Raw genomic sequence first — 23,231 nt, forward strand, 5'->3', positions numbered from 1 at the left:
CTGGTGGCTCTGACTCCAGCAGTAAAGAGGGCACTTCTGATCCAGGGTGTGAGGTGGCAATAGAAATACACAAAATATCACCACCAATGGATCAAATATTTCTGAAAAACAAGGCTCTGTCTGGGTAATTGCATATTTGATACTTTTCTACAATTTTATCAGAATGAAAAGTATAGGGTGGCTGGTTGGCTGATCCTGCTTTCACTAGAAAAAATGGTGAAAGAAAGAGATGAGCTCAGGGCTTCAGAGTCACAGCTCAAGTGCTGCATAAAAATGCCACATAAAAGCCCTGAATGTTGCCATTTGTGCCCTAAAAGAAAACTTTATTTTTTGCAGTAACAGAGCTGATATTGCCAAAAACCAAATCCAGAGTCTTATCATAAAAGTAGCTGAATTACAGTACCAACTGAATGCCCAACTTTGAACGGTGTCTGAAGTTAAAGTGAGGGCATTAATTGGGGTGAAATGGGATCCTGAGACTTGGGATGGGAACATATGGACAAATAATCATGAAGCTGGGGACATTGAGCCCCTAAATTCCATTGAATCACTGCTACCAACAGAACCAGCCCTCTTACTCCCATCTGAAGAGATTACTTTGCCTTTGTCTGCTAAGCCATCCTCCCCAGTAAAGCCATTATCCCTTTCACCCCCTTTTGATGAGATTAACCAAGCTGTAACTAAAGAATCTTTGAGATACTCTCTGGAGTGGCACTTGGGGCATTTCCTGAGGCATCTTCTGAGGCAGAAGCTTTACAAGACATTGCTAAATGTCTCCAAGACCTACCCCCGCTTCCCATTTTTGCTTCTAGACCTATAACTAGACTTAAGTCCCAGCCAGCCCCAAGAGGTGAAGTACAAAGCGTGACCCAGGAGGAGGCATGCTACACTCCAAAAGAACTGCTTGATTTTTCTAATATATATATAAACAGTAACCTGGGGCATATATGCGGCAATGGCTTTTAAGGGTGTGGGATAATGGTGCAAGGAACATAAAGTTGGATGAGTCTGAATTTATTGATATGGGCTTACTAAGCATAGATTCTTCAGTCAATGTTTCAACTTGAGAGGTTAGAAAAGGATCTAATAGTTTCTTTGGTTGGGTCACTGAAGCATGGATTATGTGCCGGCCTACACTAAATCAAGTTGAAATGCCAGACTTGCCTTGATATACTGTAGAAGAAGGTATCCGAAAGATTAGTGAAATTGGCATATTAGAGTAGATTTATCAGGCTGGACCCACAGACCCACCCATGAAGTGGCCAGGAGACACACCTTTTACCACAGCTGTGAGGAACAAATTTGTGAAGAAAGCCCCAGCATCAAGTTCTCCAGGAGGCTGTATGTGCTCTAAGCAGAATCCAATAGATGGTGCTCTTTCTCCCATAGCTAGGAATCAAGGGACAGATATGGGAGTGGCACCACTCACTCACAAAATTTGTGACCCCATGCTTTCTGGGTCTAGAGTTCTTAGTTCCAAAGGAAGGAGTGCTCCTTCTAGGTGACACAACACTGATTCCATTCAACTAGAAATTAAGAGTGCCACTCAGCCACTTTGGGATCCTCATGCCTCTGGATCAACAGGCAAGGAAGGGAGTTACCATATTGGCTGGTGTAATTAATCCTGACTACCAAGGGGAAATTGTTTTGATATTACATAATAGAGGTAAAGAAGTATATGTCTGGAACACAGGAGATCCCTTAGGATGTCTCTTAGTACTACCATACCCTGTGATTAAAGTCAATGGAAAACTACAGCAATCCAGTTCTGACATGACTACTAATGGTTCAGATCCTTCACGAATGAAGGTTTGGATCACCCCACCAAGCAAAGGTACATGACCAGCTGAAGTGCTTGCTGAGGGCAAAGGGAATATGGAGAGGGTGGTAGAAGAAGGTAGTTCTAAATACCAGCTATGACCATGTGACCAGTTGCAGAAACATGGATTGTAATTGCTTTTTGCATTTCTTCCTTTTTTGTTATACGTGTATAAGAACATGTATCTATATCTATGTATATGCATACATATGTATATCAAATATCTTTGTTTTCTTCCCTCCCTTATTCCATTACTTATTATAAGATAAAAGATGTAAATGAAGCTAGTGCATTTTCAGTTGTATGCATGTTAGTTGTATCATGTTAGGCACAAGTATGACTATTATTGTCTTTATTTCAAGTTTATGTATAGTTTAAGGGGATGTGCAGAGATGTCAAGCTGACAAGGGGTGAACAGCGATGGCTAAGATTATGTGTCAATTTAGCTAAGCCATGATTCTCAGTGTGTGGCAGATATTATGTAATAATTCTCTATTTTGTGATCTGATGTGTTAAAGGGAAGTTTTCTTGGGGGTATGACCTGCATCCAGTATATATATGTGGATATTCTGGCAAAGCTCCCCTCTCTTGATCCTGCATCTGACTCGTCATCCTCTGACCTCCAGTTTTTGGAATGTGAGTCTGCAGCCTGCCATCTGACCTGCTAATTTTGGGTTTGTCAGCTCGTGCAACCAAATGAGTTAGGAGAAGCCTCCAGCTTGATACCTGACCCACAGATTTGGGACTTGCCAGCCTCCACGGCTGTGTGAGCAATTTCCTTGAAATCTCTCTCTATCCAGAAGATGAGGGTTAGGTCATTTCTCCTCAATACCTTCTCTAAAAATAAGTTAGTCATTCTTCCTTATCTTTTAAACAGCTTTTGTGGGCTTATCATTTATTTATGCATTTATTTATACAATATTCGTGATACACATACTAGGTGTGAGATTAAGGTGTGAGAGATTAAGTCCCTGTTTATAGCCAGTATCAGGAATAAGGGAAGTCTTAAAAAGAAATCAAGTACTTAAGCATGACTACGTACTTGGTGAATGTGCAATGAATATTAATTGGTGAACTGTTAACACTTTTTAATAGACTGCTTATTCTTGTGTGAATCTCATATTAGTTCTTGCTCCAGAGAGTCAAAGGTGCTACAATATTTCTCTGAACTTTGGATGCATTTCTGAAATCAGACTCTAAATATCACATATAATGGCTCAGGAAGGAGTTCTATGCCTGCATTTGTGTGAGGGTGGTTTTGGGAGGCCTGGTAGCCTTTGAGGGTCTAAATCTTTCATGACCTTGCAGAAGAACATGTAGTCAACTAAGGTAAAGGCAAAAAGAAAATCTTGCGATACTGGATAGAAGGAGCACAAAGTATTATACTTTTAAAAGTGGGCTGTTATTTACTGATATATAAAACTGTTGGCATTGTTTTGAGCTACTGTCTTTACTGTCTGCTCATTTAGGATGTGCTATCAGCGTCAATGGAGAGAGAAGAATGGTAGAGTTGTTCCAAGTCTGAATGAAGAGAAAGAAAGTTTCTGAAGTTCTAGAAGTCCTTCTGGGCAAGCCCGTCACTGTTCCAATTCAGAGCTGGGTCACCTCATGTGTGCTTCTCCTGGTTTTCATGACTACATCTTGTCTGTAATAGAAATGACAGCAGTAGACTCGAAGTCTCCACAACGAAGGGCTTAGACCATTTGGTTTCCTGATTCTCAGGCCTTTTCTTGTTCATCCTTTTCAGATCTAACAGATTCCTCAGACTGTGAGGTGGAAACAAGATGATAGATAGATAGGTAGGTAGATGGGTGGATGGATGGATGGATGGATAGACAGACAGACAGATAGACAGATGATAGAGAGAGAGAGAGAGAGATACCCTGAGTGGTACAAGTGGTTTGTGATTGGCTGCTAACCTAAAAGTTGGTGATTTGAACTCATCTGGTGGTGTCACAAAAAGAAAGGCCTGGCAATCTGCTTTATTAAAGATTCCACCACCACAGATAATGGCCAAGAAAATCCTGTCGAGCAGTTCTACTCTGTGATACCTGAGGTTGCCGTGAGCCAGAATTGATTCAACGGCAAGAGACTTGGTTCTGTTTTTGGACAGGGCCTGATATATAATAAATGCTCTATAGATCTGTTTCCTTTCCAGTTCTTCCTGGGGCCTTTAACTCTGTGTCTCCCCAAGGCTCAGTATGAAGCAAGCTGTAGAGATGAAGGCTAGGACTATAACCGAAACAGAATATTCTGTCCTACGATAACCTTGAGTTCCTATTTTTGAAATAGGGATGCACTGAACATTTGGCCTATAGCTGGAATGAAGATGTAATGGCTTTCTGTCTGGAAATGAGAACTGGTGAGTGGGGAACTCCTTGCCTCATGCAGTTTGGCAATTATTTCAGTGACAGAAAATGAAATATCATCAACGTTTAGAAGAATGACCCTGGTGAATGTCTAGAGTCCTAAAAGAGGATAGTGGCCTGGAGTTAGGGTAAGTGGTAGAAGTGGGGAGAAAGAGGCAGTGAATTCTCATCTGTAGCAATTCCTGGAGGTCCTTTTGTGGCACAAACAGTTTGTGCTCAACAACTAACCTAAACGTTGGCAGTTTGAACCCATCCAGCAGCGCTGTGAAAGAAAGCCTGGTGATCTGCTTCTGTAAAGATTACGGTCAAGAAAACCCCGTGGGATAGTTCTACTCTGTAACACACGCGGCCACCCTGAGTCAGAATCGGCTCTTTGGCAAGATTTTTTTTTTCTTTTTTTGTAATTTCTAAGGCATGTGCATTCTCCTTGCTACATTCTAGTCATGATCATTTTCAGTGTAAAAATGTCCTGCTCTGAACAAAGTGGGTAAAGCTTATTTGATTATTCTGGACCCAGGTTCAAAAACAGTGTAAATAAAGCAGGTCTGAGATTACTGAGCACTTACTGCTATAGAGAAACAATCTCCCAAGCAAATATGTAAAGGTCATACTGATTAGTAAGAAAACAGTAAGCGAGGAGGAAATTGCAAAGAGAGTGATGAATAGGACATGAAATGTGTTCAGCATGAAGACTGGAAATCAGGATTCTCTAAGCCTTGAGCAAAGGAAACAGAAAGGGGATTACAGGCCTTTTCTCCTTGTTCCCCTACCTAACTCAGAGAAGAGCAGTCACGGCTGGATGATTGGGAAGCCTGTCTGGGGCCTTAAGATGCTCTGGACTATGCCTGGTTTCTCCTTTGCAAGGATGGAATACGTAGAGAGATTCAGCACCAAAAAGTAATAGATGCCTCCTTTTTTTGGAAACCATTAGCAAAGTCCAGAGCTTCGAACTCCTTGAAGTGACAAGCAAATTGTGTGGCTGCTGCTTGCTTAGAGTGCCAAAGAGACAAGAAGGGAGTTCAGGCCAGACTAACTCCTGGATCAGATATATGAATTGGCAGCCTGGGACTAAACTGAGCAGAGATGGAAAGGGATTGCTATTAGTTAGAGAAGATGCCTGCCCATTCCTATATGAACTAGTTCTCTAAAGCTTGACTCAAAGAAGTCTTTCTTTCAACAAATATTTATTGAGCATCTACATTATTCAAGAAGGCTATGGTGGCTTAGTGGTAGAATTCCCACCTTCCATGTAGGAGACCAGGGTTCAATTCTCAATTTCAGAAGTAGGTTACCAGGCCTTTCTTCTGAGGTGGACTTGAACCTCTAATCTTTTGGTAAGCAACTGAGTGTGTTAATCATTTGCACCTCCACTCTCTCAGGGCCGAACAAGCAATGGTCAGAACTTGTCTTCTGCTCTTAGTAAAATGGGGAGTCATTACAAGGATCTGAGCAGAGAGGGGACAGGCTCATTGTGGACTTTAATGGAATCACTCTGGCTGGTGTGTTGAGAATAGACTGAAGAGGGAAAGGGTTGAAGCAGGGACAACTATTTTGAGGTTACAGAAATAGGCAAGACAAAAGACGAACATGTGGATCTGAATGGTGGTGGAGGTGCTGAGTATATATTTAAAGGCTGGTAGGATTTCCTGAGAATTGATTATAGGGTATGAGAAAAAAAAGGGGAATCAAAGATGATTCTAAGATTGATATATGATTTTGCTGTTATCAGGTTAACACAGATAATTATAATTTAATGGATATCCATACTCTTTTTAAAAATAAAAACATAATTGACAGGATTTTGTGCGGTTGGTTTTTCCCAAGTGTGCCTGTTGGACTTAACCTTCATTTACAGGCACCCCAACTTATTTACCCAAAGAGTAATCCTAGGACCAGCAAGACATAAAAAGGCTAAGAGCCGAGGAGACCCAGGATTTTGACCTGCCATTCAGCAGCAACGTGAGGCATCACTTCTGAAACCTCAGTAGCTGCTGTGAGAAGATAATGAAACCTACTTTGAGTGGCGGCCATGGTTAAATGAGATAATGCATGTAAAGGGTTTAGCAATAAATATTTTATATAAACTTCAGGGGCGCTAAAATGTGTAAGCATGCTGTCAGAGGGCTTTGCAGCCCTCTGCACAACTTTTGCACCTATTATCTTATTTCAATCTCTGCAGCAAATTTACTGAGAACCTTTTTATGGTGCTTTGCCTTTTTGTGTGGGTAGAAATAGTGGGCACACTCTCACATTTTCATTGAAAACTTGTGACACTTATGAAGTAAATGAAAGTAAGTGAGAACTGTGCTAGGTGCTGCCTGGTTCCTGGCCTCTGTCTGATGCCACACTTGGTCCATACCTTCTGGTTACTCCTGACTAGCATTTTGGTACCCTGGGGTCAGGAGCTGCTGCCTCCTGTATTGCTAAGTCATTAACACTAGATTCTGTCATAATTTCTGTTTCCAAATTCCTGTAGATGTAATTTAAATATTACCTTCCAAATCTGTCTGAGATTGGGACCCTGCTTTATTCTTGTCATGGCCTCGCTCAGTGACTGGGGCCCTATTCTGGGGTAAGTATAGAATTTAATGCCCAAACTAGACCACCCTTGAGAGTGAAATTGAGAGCTATTAATATAATATTTATCTAGGGACAACCGTATCTATAACGAGGTGGCCATATGTCTGGGGTTTGCATAGGACTGTCCAATTTTTGGCTGTTCAGGCATCCTATGCCCTTGATGCTCTCATTTAACCTAACAGTTGTCCTGATTTCGGCAGTAAATCATATAACCCCTTGACTGAGTTATGGATGGGTGTTTGTCTGAATTCCTGTATAGTACATGGGTCTCTCTCTCCCTCTCTCTCTATGTATATATAAAACCAAACCCTTTGCCACTGAGTCTATCCTGACTCATAGCACCCCTACAGGACAGAGGAGAACTGCTCCATAGAATTTCCAGGGAGCGGCTGGAGGATTTGAACTCTTGACCTTTTGGTTAGCACCCTAGCTCTTAACCACTGCACCACCAGGGATATATATATACCAAAACCCGCTGCCATCGAGTTGATTCTGGCTCATAGCGACCCTATAGGACAGAGTAGAACTGCCCCATAGGGTTTCCAAGGAGCGCCTGGTAGATTTGAACTGGTATGTATGTGTATATGTATATAAAATTTGGTGACTTATTTTTCTTTTTATGGCATCAACAAAGTTTTGATTACTGTAACTTTATGGTTCATTTTAATATATAGGGTCTCTATGAGTCAGAATTGACTCAACGGCACTGGGTTTTAAGATTATTCTTTTTTTTTTTTCCCACCAAAAATTCTTGGCTATTCTTCAGCATTTATTCTTCCAGATGAACTTTAGAAATAGCTTGTCAAATTGCAGTTTTACAAATCCTTTGATTGTAATTGCTCTGAATTTTTGGTTTAATTTGGGGAGAATCAACATCTTTACCAAATCAAGTGTTTCCGAATTTTCTACTTTACTGTCTGGATTTCTGAGTATCATTGCTTACCCTGGATTTGCAATTCTTATGCTCTATTCACCTTTTGGAGCCCCTCGGTGATGCAAATGGTTAGGTGTTCAGCTACTAGCTGAAAGATTGGTGGTTCGAATCCACACAGAGTTGTCTCAGAAGAAAGGCCTGGCAATCTACTGCCAAAAGGTCACAACCATTGAAAACTTTATGGAGTGGTTGTACTCTGACACCCATGGGGTTGCCATGAGTTGAAAATGACTCAATGGCAACTAGTTTGGTTTTGGTTTTAGCATCTGCCTTTCGGGATGGTCCACTGGTTGGATTTGTTGCCCCTCTCCAATAGTTATTATTTTCACCACATGCTGGACCTAAGGCCTTGTACAAACTGCATCATCTTTTAGGGTCTTCAGCTGGGGGAGATCCTACTGCTATCTGTCCGTCCCAACAGGGAGGTGCTAGTATTTCCCATCTCACTCTGTCCTGGTGTAAGAACTATCCATGCAGGGACAAACCATAAGACATGATAGAATATACTTCCACTAAGCAGTGCAGGCTTTTTCTACTCTTAATTACCTGAAAATACATTCACATCATGTATACTTTAATGAGAAAATACTGGCCAGAAAATCAAATGGTTCCAATAAATTCAAGGTAAATCAGAGACCATACACACCAGGGATGAAAAGTTAAATTAATAAGGTCAATGAAGAAAGGCACATTTGGGAAACAGAAGGTGTTTTTGCTCTGCAAGTGGCAGGCTAGCTTTCAACGTTATCCTGAGGGTCTGTTCATTCAATGTTCACCGTTCGTGTAATTGTTACTGTTTCTTCCTCAGGGGAGGCATTGGGTGGTGTTTTCAGGTTTGCTTCACTTTGAACATGAGACAGTCCCTCTGAGTAGCTTTGGATATTGCTGTCACTTTGCTGCTCAATGTGAGTACATCATGGGACTCCTTACCTTTCAGTCTTCATGCATGCAGAAATAAGAGAGAGATGTGAACATTAGAAGCATTAAGTTGATGAGTCCGCTTAGTTTTTTATTTGCTCTGTGAAGTATAGATGGGACTCTCATTATTCCTATTTTTTATGTGAGGGGAATCAAGGCCCAAGTCAGTGGGCTCTCTCAGGGGAACATTCAGATGTACTACCTGAGCAGTGAGTGCCTATTGCCTCTCCCTACTAAAGGCAGAGGAGCCCTGGGGGCACAGTGGTTGACCAAAAGATCAGCAGTTCAAATTCACCAGCTGCTCCTTGGAAACCCTATGGGGCAGTTCTACTCTGTCTTACAGGGTCGCTATGAGTTGGAATTGACTTGACAGAAACGGGTTAGTAAAGGCAGAGAGCCTTTAGAGAAGTGAAATGGCAAAGCAGGTATCCTGAGAGCAGTGCTTCCTGACATTTGGAAATCCATGCCCTCACAGTGCTTTTCATTCTATTTCCTGATAAGTCCTGCCAGCCAAGCAAGTTTTGTCAAGTTTTACTCTCTGTCATGTTTATTGCAAAAACAAAAACAGTGAACGTTTTTTTCAAAGTATTTGAGTATTCCCTCTCCTTCAATTCGAGATCCCGGTTTAGTGTGCAATGTGTAGTTTCATAAATTACTCTGAAGATTCTATAGGTTTAAGAATTCTCAAGGCTGTTGTAATTTGCAAGATGGAAACTATGATGGCATGTGTACTGGGTTGGAATATGTGTGAAGGTCTCAGTGTTACAGAGTCGGAGGAGAAGGAGGAGTAAGACAGAAACTCATCAACCAAGGCAGGGTATGGGCTGGGGACGACTGAGCTCGGAAGAGATGCTGGCACAGGAATGGGAAGCAGGTGGCCCAGGTTGTTTCCTGAGGGGCCAAAGCTTGAGGCCTAGGGGCATAAGAGGTGCTTAGTAAATATAGTTGCTGAGTAAATCTTTGAGTAAATTGTTCTGGGAGAATTTGTCTGTAAATGAACTCCTACTCTGGTGGTATAGTGGTTAAGAGTTTGGCTGCTTACCAAAAGGTAGGCAGTTCAAATCCACCAGGAGCTCCTTGGAAACCCTATGGGGCAGTTCTACTCTGTCCTATAAGGTCGCTATGAATCGGAATCGACTCGGCGGCAACAAGTTTGGTTTTTGGCTGTATATGGAGACTAGAGGAGAAAATAGCACGCAGGAAAAGAGCTAGAGTTGGTATGGGCCAAGTGCAGACACTACAGCCCTTGGCGATGCAAATGATCGGATCAATGGAAAACGTGCCATTGCCCCAACATCTAGTTGTGTGTATGTGTGTGTGTCTGTAAGGCTTGCTCTCTCTCAGGGCTAAACAGGCTCAAAGCTGCATACAACCCTGTAGATGCCATCTTGGTCTTGACTGAAGCTTTGTGGGTGACAAGAGAGGGAGAGTACAAGGGGAACAGTGGTCTCATCTGTGGTTCATGACCCTGTCTGAGAAAAAGACCTAATACCATACACATGGTCCATTCACAGGAGTTGTAGATGGATGAAGAGGAGGTTCGGAGTACTCGCTCTTTGTACAAGTCTCTACATTTGGCATTTCTTCAAGAGTTAAAAAAATTTTTTTTCAAGCCTTTTTGGGAATGGATTTGTGTTTCTTTTTGCAACAATACCTAGTTAACAGTAACCACGTGATGGACTATATTTAGCACATACACTAAAATTGGAATGATACAGAAAAGATTAGCATGGCCCCTGCGCAAGGATGACACGCAAATTCTTGAAGCATTCCATTTGGGATATAGAGAATGTTAGCTGCTTTTTTTTTTTTTTTTTTTAAACATAAAAGGAGCTTATGAAGTTGAAATCTCCTCTATTCTCTTCTCCAGGTCCATTTTTCTCCTTTTCCCAGCCCATTATGGATTGAATTGTGTTCTGTCCCCCCAAAATATGTGTCAGCTTGGCTAGGCATGATTCCCAGTATTGTGTGGTTGTCCCCCATTTTGTGATCTGATGTAATTATCATATGTGTTGTAAATCCTAATCTCTAAGATGTTAATGAGGCAGGATTAGAGGCAGTTATGTTAATGAGGCAGCACACAATCTACAGGATTAGGTTGTATTTTGAGTCAATCTCTTTTGAGATATAAGAGATTAAACAAACAAGCAAAGAGTGGGACCTCCGACCACCAAGAAAGAAGAGCCAGGAGTGGAGCACGTCCTTTGGACCTGGGGTTCCTGCACTGAGAAACTCCTAGACTAGGGAAAAGATTGATGACAAGGGTCTTCCCCTAGAGCCAACAGAGAGAGAAAGCCACCCACTGGATCTGGTGCCCCGAATTTGGACTTCCAGCCTCCTAAACTGTGAGAGAATACATTTCTGTTTGTTAAAGCCATCCACTTGTGGTATTTCTGTTACAGCAGCACTACATAACTAAGACACAACCTCTGTCCTATATAATGACTTTGGGTATTTCTTATTTGTACAAACACAGCATCTTACTGTGCATATTATTTTACCACATTCTTGTTTCACTCAACATCACGTTTCAAGGTCTAACCATTTTGATACATGTGGTTTATTCATTTTAATGCTATAATATTCCTTTGAGTGGGGGAGAGATGTGGCTGTCTGCCGCCGTAAAAAAATCACAGCCTTGGAAACCCTAGGGAGGAGTTCTACTCTGTCCTATAGGGTCACTATGAGTTGGAATCGACTCGATGGCAATGAGTTATTCCTTTGAATGAATGTACTACAGTAACTTGTTTATCTGATGATGAGCATTTGGACCAGGGTTCCTCATCTTCTGTACTATTGACATTTTGAGGCAGATAATTATTTGTTTTGAGGTCTGTTCGATGCATTTTTTTCTATGCGTTACAGGATGTTCAGCAGCATCTGTGGCCTCCACCCACTCATTGCAGTCAAAAAATATGTCCAGACATTGCCAAATGTCTCCTGGAGGGCAAATCCTCCCTCCTGCATTGAGAACCACTGCTTTAGATTGTTTCCAGTTTTCACTGCGACAAGAAATATTGCATTGTTTTCTTGATCATGCTCCTGGCAGACATATATATTTCCTTAGTGTAAATATCTAAAAGCAGAATTGTGGGCTGTAGGGTGAGCAGGTTGTTAAATTACTCTCCGAAATTTTATAGCGATACCATAATTATCTTAAAACTATTTCTGTTTTTATTTGGTATTGCCTCTAAGGAAACAAATTCCAAATATAAAATCGAATTCATAATTATACACATATTCAGTAAATTGTGGTAATGTAAAGAGGTGTTTTTTTATAATTTCTTCTCTAAAAGAACTTAAAAATTCTAGTTGGGGAGATGTGGCTGAAACACAAGAAAAGCTAGATAACAATAAAATATAAAAATAAAACAACAATTCAAGGTAATATCACGGCTGTCTCCAGGCCGAGTGATTGTCAATCACTTGTACGGAAAATATTTGTTGTGGAAATCTGGAAGAGGGAGTTGTCTCTTCTTCCTGGCAAGGTAAGACTTTACATAGAAGGTGGGGTTTGAGATAAATCTTTATATTTGAATAAATTTGGACAGGTCGGGAGGAGTAGCAATGTTGATAAGTAGAAAAGCATTAGGTGTATTGTAGGGATGGTGTGTTGGAGAAGAAAGAAGGTCTAAGATCAAGAAGGAAGGAGAGGGAAATATTTAGAGGAGTGTAGACTACAGAATAGAATATTTGGTATAGGAAAGCAGAGTAGTTCAGGTCTCACAAATGCCATCTTCTCAATAAAAGCAGAGGAAAAGTCATTTAATTAAAAGAGGAGAGGAGAGATTGTGGGTTTGATGAACAGGAGAAGGTCTAGAATAGAGTATTAGGGAACAGACAAGTGATAAAAGCATTGTCTTGTACAAAAGCAGAAAGAATACAATCTAAACATTGCCCCTCCAAACATTTGTGTTACACACACGCACACACACAGATTCTAGCTGAGGGGATCTAGAAGCCTGACTCTGGTATTTGCTGAAGAGCAAATGGGAGGGGATTGTGGGAGGAGAATTGATGACAGGTTGTGTGGGAGGCCAGCGGAATCATGCTTGCTAAAGTAAATGCCCTTTTCTCCTTTCATGCTCTCTTCAGGAAAACTAAAGAAAAAAGGGTAGCACTTTAAAAGTCAATACATGGGAGGAGATTGTATTTTATGAAACAGAAAATGAGCGAGGCTGTGACAACCCTCCTACCCGTTTATCCCATCCTTGAAGAGGGCGGGACTACAGTGGTTGACAGTTGGTAGGCGTCTTTTTTCTAATGTACAGTCAGTAACATATCCATGGGCTGTAGTAGCCACAACAGTGCCCTTTAGGAAATGAAGACTGGATCTAGGGATCCGCACTCAACCTCACGTGCTAGGATGACTATTTTTTGGTTTTACTTTGTGACTGCACAACCACCATTAACTGATTAGCAAAGTATAATTTGTGAGCAGTAGGATATAATTTAGGTTGCATGTGTTCGCGTTGTAATTGAGTCAGGATTCCGGTACTACATTATTCATCTGAGATGTGAAAGAAGAGCAATAAATATGCTCTTTCTTTTTCTTGTTGTTCTAAATTTAGTTTATTGTTCTCCCTGGTTGGTTTTCTTAGGGTCGCACAAAGTATTGCAGTTTACTTTTACTGGTTCCATTATCTGAGTGGCTGAGTAACTATTTATACACCCTTGGCATCTACTTCCATCTTACCCTGTGGCTCATACAACACTCTGAGTCAGGAGAGAGATTTTATTCCGTTTTTTGTAAAGATTAGTTTCAATATATGCATGTCATTGTGGACAGTACAAATATAAAGACTCCTGGTCTTCATAAATGTGGATTTCTCTTGCATTCACATATGTCTTAAGATGATCTGCACTGGGTATCAGTACTCAGACTAATTAGTTGTTCTGATCCTCATTCCTTGGTACAAGGAGATAACATTTCATAATGGTAGTCTATGAGCCATGTTTGGTTTTTGGGTGGCAATTCATAGATCAGTTTACACTCAGCATGCTCCTTGATACAATGGGTTCACTTGCACAAAGACCAAAATGTGTAAAGTTACTCATGTTAAACAAAAATGACATTTAGATTTTCTGTTTTTTGGCAAAATGGTAAATGGTGTAAAGGAAATTACATTGGGCTATGAATCAAACAGTGGGGGGTTACTTCTGGCTCTACCATTTACTGTCTAACTTTGATTTTTTAACTTTCCTGAGCCTTGGTTTCCTTACCTATAAAATAATCCTAAACATGACTTGCATCTTATAGTGGTTTTCCAGTTGAAAATGAAGTTGATATTGTTATTCTGTTTAATTATGACAATACCCTGGTGAGTGCTGACTTAGTTGGTGTTATCCCCCACTTTTCAGATGGTGAAACTGAGGCATCAAGGGGTTTTCCAAGTCATGCCACTAGTAAATGGCAGATGTATAATATGGCATAGAGTTTTCTACTTCTAAGTCAAAGATTTGTTCCACCACTCTGCAGTGGTGTTCTTGGCTTGATTCCCTTATAAGAAATGGCAGACAATGAAAAGACATGATCTTATCCTCCTCTCCAAACCAGTCACAGGTTCCTATGGTCACACCTTACATTTTAGCATCACCAGTAACTGCACCTTCTAGGAAATCTTGATTTAAAACATCCTATTCCTCGGTTGGAAACCCTGGTGGCGTAGTGGTTAAGTGCTACAGCTGCTAACCATAAGGTCGGCAGTTCAAATTCACCAGGGGCTCCTTGGAAACTCTGTCCTGTAGGGTCGCTATGAGTCGGAATGAACCCGATGGCAATGGGACTTTTTTTTTGGTACTCCCTGGTCAACAGCACTATCTTGGAGTTTATTTATTCTAGTATCCTCTTTGCAACAGTTTTTTTTTTTTAATCTTAACGAGTTCTACAACCCAATGGTAATACCTCTTTTCATTATCCATCAACCCCTCACCTACCCTCTTTACTTGTCTCCTTACCTAAATTGACTTCACGGTCTTTCATTTTAATCCCTGCCTTGCAGACACCCTTAATTCTTTTGCCTAGCTTCCTCTTCATTGTGCTTGTCTGACTCAACCCCAACCTTGGGTGAAAATACCTGTTCAATATTTCTGTTCCTGCACAGTAGCTGCCAAACATTACTGAAGAAAAATCACAAAACCAGACTTACTGGTTTCACACTGAATAATGACTGCAAATCTCAAATGGCACTCAACCACCAACTGTGGTTCCCTAGTGAGTTCCGTTTCTCACTCATCAAAACAGCTAATTCATATCTTCGCCTCTTTTATCAAAGCTCCCACTGTTGCCAGTTCCCCTACTGATGATTTTGGCTTTTCCACCCGAGACCTATACCTCTGCCAGCATTTGCTCTCACGTTTCCTTTTTTTTTTTTTGTGGAAGGAACACCTTGCTCCCATCTGTGATCTTTCCCTTTACTCTCACTCAGGGCTCTGTTCTCTTCCATCTTCTAGAAATTTCTCTCTTTCAATTATTCTCCACCTCCCCTGCATCATCAGCCTCTTCTTCTTTACTTGATCACTCCAATTAGCAGGATCCTAGAATTTCCCATATTAAAAAACAAACAAACAAGAATTCCCTTGGCTCTGCATCTGTCTCTATTTCTCTGCTCACCTTTATAACAAAACTCAGATTAAGTTGGCTGTACATGCGGTCCTCCCTTCTTTCTCTCTCATTCATGCTTCATACATTCCAATCTGATATTAATCCCCATCTCTCACCAAAACCTCTTGTTAAGGTCAATAGTGATTTCTAAGGGTTCCAGATCCAATGACAAGCCTTTATCCCAATTAACCTGAAATCTTTTCAACATTCAGCATAACCGACTACTTACATCCCAAGCAACTCTCCACTCTTGAATTCTGTAACACCTCACTCTCTTGGCTTTTTTTTTTTTTTTTCTTCTATCTCCCTGGTTGCTCCTTCTTAGCTTCTTTAGGTGGCTCCTCCTTAGTCTCTACTCTCTCTTCAAATGCTCAAGCGACATAAGGTTTAGCCCAGGAAACTCTTCTCTTCTTTATCTATGCTTCCTAGATGACCTCATCCAGTTCCATGGCTTCAAATACCACCTATAGCTAAACCCATAGCCATTAGGTCGATTCTGTCTCATAATTACCCTATAGCTAAGTGACTTGCAATTTGTGTTGTTTTCGTTAGCTGCTGTAGAGTTGCCATGACTCGTGGTCACCCCATGCACAACAGAATGAAACTCTGCCCATCCCCATGATTGGATGCAAAACGAACTAGTTTGATCCATAGCTTTTTCACTGGCTGCTCTTCAAAAGTAGAGCACCAGGCCTTTCTTTCTAGTCTGTCTGTCTTTGGAAGCTCCAGTGAAACCTGTTCAGCATCATAGCAACACACAAGCCTCCACTGATGGATGGTGACTGCGCTTGAGGTGCATTGGCCAGGAATCAAACCCGGATCTCCCAAATGGAAGGCAAGAATTCTACCACTAAACTACCACTGCCTCCCACAAATTTATATCTTCAGACTTATCTCCTGAACTCCAGACTCCATATATACTCCTGTCTCTACCATTAGGTGTCTACTAGGCATTTAAAACTAGGCATTCATGTCCCAACAGAATTCTAGATTCCTTCTCTAATAGATATTCCTTCCTAGTTTTTCCCAGCATGGTAAGTGATAACACAATCTACCTAGTTTCTCAAACCTAAAATTTAAGAATAACTTTTGCTTCTTTTCTAACCCGCTTACTTTTCTTTGTCTCTATTCCTACAACTTTATTTTAAGTTACCAACATTTCCCTCACCTGAACCTCAGTTAATAACCTTCTTACTGGTATCCCTACATCCCTGCTTCTTCATTTGTCCCTTCAGAAGCTATCTCCAACAACAGCTGGAGAGAGATTTAAAAAAGAGGAAATTAGATCAAGTCATTCTTTACTTTAAATCATTGCTCTTAAAATTTGCGCTTCTTATGGGACCTTTGGAAACCCTGGTGGTGCACTGGTTAAGTGCTATGGCTGCTAACCAAAAGGTTGGCAGTTCGAGTCCACCAGGTGCTCTTTGGGAACTCTATGGGGCAGTTCTACTCTGTCCTATAGGGTCGCTATGAGTTGGAATTGACTCAATGGCAATGAGTTTGTCTCTATAACCTTATTGAATTCTACTTTTCTTCTTCTCTCTGTTCTGACCACAATGGACATACAGGCAGTTCCTCACTTATGTACAATGTATTTGAGTTACAAGGAACTGCATTTAACAACTGTCATTTTTTGGGGGGCTATCTATTTTTTTTTTCTTTATCTTATCATTAGTAATATGTTGCAGTGTGTAAATTGATGTTATCACTCTCAGGTGTTCACTCCCAGATGTTTAATTTTATGATTTACTGTTTAAAGCACTGTCAGATTTATAAAGACACTGATAATAAAAGGCAATACTAATGAAAACTAAAATAATACATGAGGTGTTCGATTTACATCAGAACCGACTTACCACTGAGTTGAAGGGAGTTGTTGGAATGGACCCCTGTGGTAAGTCGGGGACTACCTGTACTACACTTCCACAGGGCCTTTGCATATACTGTTCTTTCTTCCTGAATGCTCCTCGTCCAGCTCTTGGCTTGGCTGGGTCTTTCTCATCTTTTTGCGATCAGCTCAATATTATATCCGCAGAGAGACTATGAATGATCAAGCTTTCTAAGAGCCTTACCTATTTTTTCTCTTTTCCCCAGTTACTTTCTGTCATTAAAAACTTTACTTCTCAATCCTTCTCACAGTTTGAAATTGCCTTGTATATTTGTTTATTCTGTGTTTTCCTCAGCCAGAGGATCAACATCATGTCATTAATTGCTTTGTCTGTATTGTTCACAGCTTTTCTCCAGTGCTTGGCATAGTCCTCAGTACCTAGTAAAGTCCCAATAAGAATGCTTATTGAGTGAGTGCATAAACATAAGAGATGTGAATTGTTTGTCTACTGTGCTAGGCTAAGGTAACACATTCCATTCTTCACAGATGGGCTAGGTTGCTTTAGCAGACTAGTAACACAGGGTGATTTGTATCGGGTACCACAGGAAATGGTCTTAAAATACTGACCTCATATGGCAAAGGATGGGAATCAAAGAGTATTTCTCACCATGATTTGTTTCTAGTTTCTTTGTCTAAGCTTGGAGGTTTTCTTTAAAAATAAGTTAAAGTTTATTCAAACTTAATGCAGACTCAGAGAAACTAGCTAAAACTCAAATTAAGTATCTCAATAATTAAAGGAATGCTAGCTTGAAGGTCACACACCTTCCCATTTTCATCGTATTCAAAGGATTAAAAAATCATCCCATTTCTTAATGCCGAGGCCCTAAAGCTCAGAATTGCAACTGGTATCCAGCCTTCTTAGTAAGGCAAGTTCTTAGATAACATTTTGATCGGATGATGGTAGAAATAGTAAAAAATTGAAACCCAAACTGTCTTCTATAATCATCCTTTCCTTCAAGGGCCAATACTTGCAGTATTATTTTTCCCTGGTAATTGTCTCTAAGGAAATATCTGATATTTAAATACTTTTATTTAGAGAGGGCATTTGCTATTCAAATCTGTTTGGGTCAAGTTCAAAGCCTCACCTTGGTATACTCATCCTTGCTTAGCTCATGCACACTTTTCTGCCAGTTTCTTTGTTTCTCTCTTTTTCTTAAATTTTTATCCTTCTTATAGAGAAAACTAGCAACTACCAATGGGGCAGGGGGAGTAAAAAAAAAAAAGGCAGAGAGAAAAATTACCACCCAAAGCAACTGCAGTTAAAATGTTGGCCCCTCTCTCTCCCCATATAATGTATACATATTAAAATATAAATACTACCTATTTTATAAAATTGGACTTGCTTATTCTAAATGATAACCTGACCAGAATACCCAAAAGTATATTGCTCTGGCACTACAGCGGTAGCCTTAAAATTCTGTCACACAGAGGTAATTTTATATGTATATATGCACACACCACAGACATACAGAAAATACATACTGGAGGTACTTTAATATAAATTTTTTTTAAATTAAAATGGGATCATGCTCTTCACATTCCCGTATTAGTTTCTACTTTATCATTTTGTCATGGACATTTTTCCAAAATTGAACTGATTTCTAGATTATAAAATTTTAATGGAACCATAATATTTGTTCCATTTCATGAGCATATCAAATTTTCAGGAAGAAAGTTTGTAATAATTTACACTCTGCTCAGCAACCTAGCCTCAACTGAGTATTGTCTTAACAACAGATTTTTAAATTCTTTTTCCATATTTCATTTTTGTTTTTCTCACTCCAACTCTGGTATAATTTGTTTTCTTATTCCGGTAATAGGTGACTGGAGATACAATACTTTAGGTATGATAACGTTTGAGGAGTTTCTCTGGCCTTGACAATGGTGTTGGGCAGAACTTGGGAGAAGGCTGTGTTATAAATGCTACAACCATGCCCAGAAGAGAATCTGCCAAAGTCCCACCGGCTAAGAAATGTCGAAGAACTTTCTATGTGTAGCTTAGAGAATGTCAAGAATTTGCGATACAAATAATCTCATTGCTCACCCCCAAATTAATCAACTTTTGAAACAGTTTGGGCAAAACCAAATAAATCCCAACAAAAACGTTGCCATTTCCTTCTATCTGTTTGATACAAAAAGATGGCTGTGATCCCACTGGAGTTCATTTTATGTTGTTGTTCTTAAAATGATCCCAACCAAAAGATGAAGATACTAATTCTAAGATACTAATATGCTTTTTTCCCATTCCACATTAAACCTCAAAGAAAAATTCAATCAGATTACAACTTTTAGAGAGTGCAGACCAGAAAAGATAATGGTGTTCTCACCCCCAATATATAAATAAAAGTGAATATGCTAATCTGTAAAATGAGTATGAGGACTTTTACAATATGATATGACTTTTTCTCATAATGACTATTTGGAAGCTTTTTCTTTTCTTTTTTTTCTTAGTTTTGAAATGTCAGGTTCTTTCTTGGAGCATTCACTGGGTGCCCCTGCTTTGTAGGTGCCCAGGCACGCCTCCTGTCACTGACGCCCCAGATGAAGGAGTTGCTGACACTGCCTGCTGCGGTGACAGCGCTCTCTGAGCTGTTGGTCATGCTTCCCTTCCTCTGCTGCTGGTGTCAGCATCTCTGGGATGGTAGGGGGAGCCTGATGTGTGCCAGCCAGAATGGGGAAATGGTCCATCTGCTCTGTGCTGGGCTTTAATTTCATTGCCAGTGATCACTGCAATGATGCTGAACCTGGGGTGTGCAGTGGCCATTTACTCAGAGGCTGTAGGAAAGGGACTTTATTCAGTCTGTTTATGGCCTGTAACACAGAACGAGGGCCAAACATGGCAAACAGGCTGGCCCCGAAGCTGCAGGATCTATGTAGCCCCAGCCAGATGGAACTGGCCTGGAAGCTGAGTGCCTGTGGTTTCTAGCCCAATGGTGTTGCCATGTAGTGGCAAGACCTTGGACAAGTCACATCACCAAAATGCTTTGTCATAGCAAAGTACCATCTGTAAACCTCAGATTATAAAATGTATTCTCCCCATCTTCCTTGACTGTTGTGGGGGACACATAACATCAAATCTCACTTTATCTGAGCACAGCACAAATGCTGCCACCTCTGATTCCCTCAACTTGAGGTAATCTTTCTTTTCTGAATTCTAGTGGCACTTCATTAGCATCTCTCTTTTGACATATAATGATTAAGTCAGCAAGCATTCTTGGGTGTGCCCACTTTATTCCGGGCACTATTCTAAGCACGTCTGTGCTGATGGTGGTGGAGTAGTGGGATCACGGTACAAAGAAAAATAACTGAGTTCTTGAGGAGTTACTTTAAAAATAATACTAATTATTTATATCCCATCTGATTACCTCCCAATAACCTCTAAACCCCTTCATGATGGCGACTGTACCTTTAAAACCTCCCTTGGCTACTGCAACGCATTCATCAGAGTGCCCTGTAGAAAGTAATGACAGTACATTGAACACTTACTAGTATCAGGCATTGTCCTGAATGTCTTACATGAACTAACTCATTTAGTCATTACAACTGTACTATTATCATCCCTATTTTATAGATAACACATATGTCGCTATGAGTCAGAATCGACTCGAAGGCAATAGGTTTGGATTTTACAGATTAAATGAGAAAATGGCAGAGAGGAGTTAAGTAACCTGCCCAAGGTCACATAGTGAGTGTGTAGCAGAGCCAGGTCTCCATCCCAAGACCCAATCCCAGGTAGGCCGGCTCCAGAGCACACACTTCTAACCATCAGGGTTACCTCTTATGATACGTGAGGTCGAGAAACAGTTGTTGAATGAATAAATGATGAGTGTTATAAAATATTTGCAGGACTTTATAAGTTTATGATATTTCTACTTCTGCTGCTACAAAAACAACTATTACTATATGATTACAACAGATTGTTTTTTGAAAAAAAAATTCACTATTCTACTTTTGATGGTGGAGCTCAGTAATAGATAAGGAGCAAGCATCTAACCAGTTGGGCAAATTCTGCATGAAACATTAAGTTCAGCAATGGGAGAACTAGAATAAAAATGTGTCTGCGTTCTCATACTTGGGGTCATGGCATTTAGGCCAATTCTGGGTAACCTCTGATTCCTGGTCTCAGTACACAGCGGTATCTTCCCCCAAGGACTGTATGTGAAGTCTGCCTTTTGTACCCAAAACTGACTCTTCACTGACTTTATCTTTACCCTCGAATATAAGCTTTTGAGTACCTAAGCTAAAAAACATAGTATCATCTTCGACTCCTCCTCTCTTTCAATTTGTGGCTAGATCTTGCCCATTAAGTTTTCTCAAAGATATCTCCTTTTTTTTATTATGACTGCCATTAACTTTGATACCTCAGACTACACCACTGTAAGAGGCTCCTAACTGGTATCCCCGGCTATGATCTGTATTTTCCCTAGTGTTTCCTTCAATTTTCCATTCTCTAATTCGCATTTGTGAAATGCACATCTAATAATATCCCTTCCCTGTTAAAAGCCCTTACTGGCTCCTAATTGCCTCCTAGATAAACCAACCATGCCTCTTAGCATGTGGTCAAAACACTTCATAACTAGGCTCCAACATGCTCTTCTGCCCACATCTCCCATCCTACTCCCTTGTTCATCCCGTACACTGTAGCCACACTGGACTGCTTACCATTCCTGAAATGGGTCATGCGTTCTCATAGCCCCACGACACATGGCCTGCCTTCTCATCAAATTTTCTTTCCTTCTCCCCCCTTTAAAATAAATGTCGTTTACTTTATGAGATCCTTCCTGACTACCCTGACCTAGAATTCATCACTGCTCCTAACAGCTCTGTGTTTATAGCTCTCTTGTGGTACTTACTTTGCTTTATAAGGTGGTTTACTTGCCTTTTGCCTAATAGACTGGAAACTCCTAGACTTTTAAATTTTATTTTAATTTAATAACTTCTGTAGCTACACAACACCAAGTGTAGTTGTCCTACATTTTTGGCTTCTTGAATGTGTAGGGTTGATCTCCTCAAATAGACTGTAGGCTCTTGGCATGCAGTGGTCATCTACAGCACAAGTTAACTTCTGCATTTGGGGCTTTGTTGTTGTGTCCTGTCAGGTTGATTCTGACTCAGAGACACTCTGCAGGTAAGAGTAGAACTACCCCAAAAGATCATTCCTCTTCCTTCCTCCCTGTTGTACCTTCATGATGTCTTCAGTTGCTGGAAATCAGATAATTATTAATAGTACATTATAAATGCTTTTAATTTTGAAGAAGCTTATTATTATTATCTTATCTGTTTGTCTCTAAACTATTTCTCTGTGTTCCCTGGCCAGGGACATAGACGATAGCCTCACTCTTGCAGAGTGCCATTCCTAAAGTTTAGGAGGCACTGAATAAGTACTTGTTGACTCAATGAACGATGAATAAGGGAATGACCTCCATGTTCCTGGTAGAAAAAAAAAACCAAAGCATTTATTTAAATGAATTTCCAAACCTGTCATGCAAGACTAGCTTGGGATTCTAGATAGCATAGCTGGGAATGTTTTCTATCCTGGGGTAGATGGCTCCACTTTTCCCTCAAATATCGAGTAGATTCATTGAGAAGAAGGTGCTATGGTAGATGCAGGCAAAATTTAAAAGAACATGAGCATTACATGAAGCAGGAAATTAATTTGTCTGCTGGAGTTGGTGAGGAAGTAACATTGGGGAATTACTGACTATTAATCTCTTTAGGACTGCTGGGGTGAATACTTTCCCCTTGCATTACCTAATGAGGCTTTGACAAGTGGAAGACCCAGAAACTCCCGCTGTCTGAAGAGCAGTGTGGATTCAGGATTCTTGCTGGAAAGCCTGACTCTAAGGCTGGCACGTGTGGAAGTCTGTCTGGATCCTTTTAGGCAGTGTGTGCTGAATGACAAGGAAAGTCTCTCTAGTGACTCCCCCAATCCAAATCAGATTGGAGAAGGGTCCAAAACGCCAAACCAAACAGTCACCACTTAGTGAATTCTGACTTAGGGCAATCCCATGTGTTATAGTGTAGAACTGCTCCTTAGGGTTTAATTGGCTGTAATCTTTACGGAGGCAGATTGCAAGGGCTTTCTTCCGTGGTACTACTGGGTGGGTTTGAACATCCAA

The 23,231-nt window shown here is 40.5% G+C and overlaps 1 protein-coding gene and 1 non-coding gene across 4 annotated transcripts in view; one reads left to right on the plus strand and one right to left on the minus strand.

Moving 5' to 3' along the window:
• Window positions 1-23,231, minus strand: part of KCNMB2 (potassium calcium-activated channel subfamily M regulatory beta subunit 2) — a 526,027-nt gene that overhangs the window by 76,223 nt on the left and 426,573 nt on the right. The gene's annotated exons all lie outside the window — the stretch shown is intronic.
• Window positions 10,293-10,401, plus strand: LOC126066628 (U6 spliceosomal RNA). The gene has a single exon (XR_007515208.1). It is a non-coding gene; the product is annotated as a U6 spliceosomal RNA (small nuclear RNA).

Source organism: Elephas maximus, chromosome 23, assembly GCF_024166365.1.
Source record: "Elephas maximus indicus isolate mEleMax1 chromosome 23, mEleMax1 primary haplotype, whole genome shotgun sequence".
In the NCBI taxonomy this organism is placed as follows: Eukaryota; Metazoa; Chordata; class Mammalia; order Proboscidea; family Elephantidae; genus Elephas; species Elephas maximus.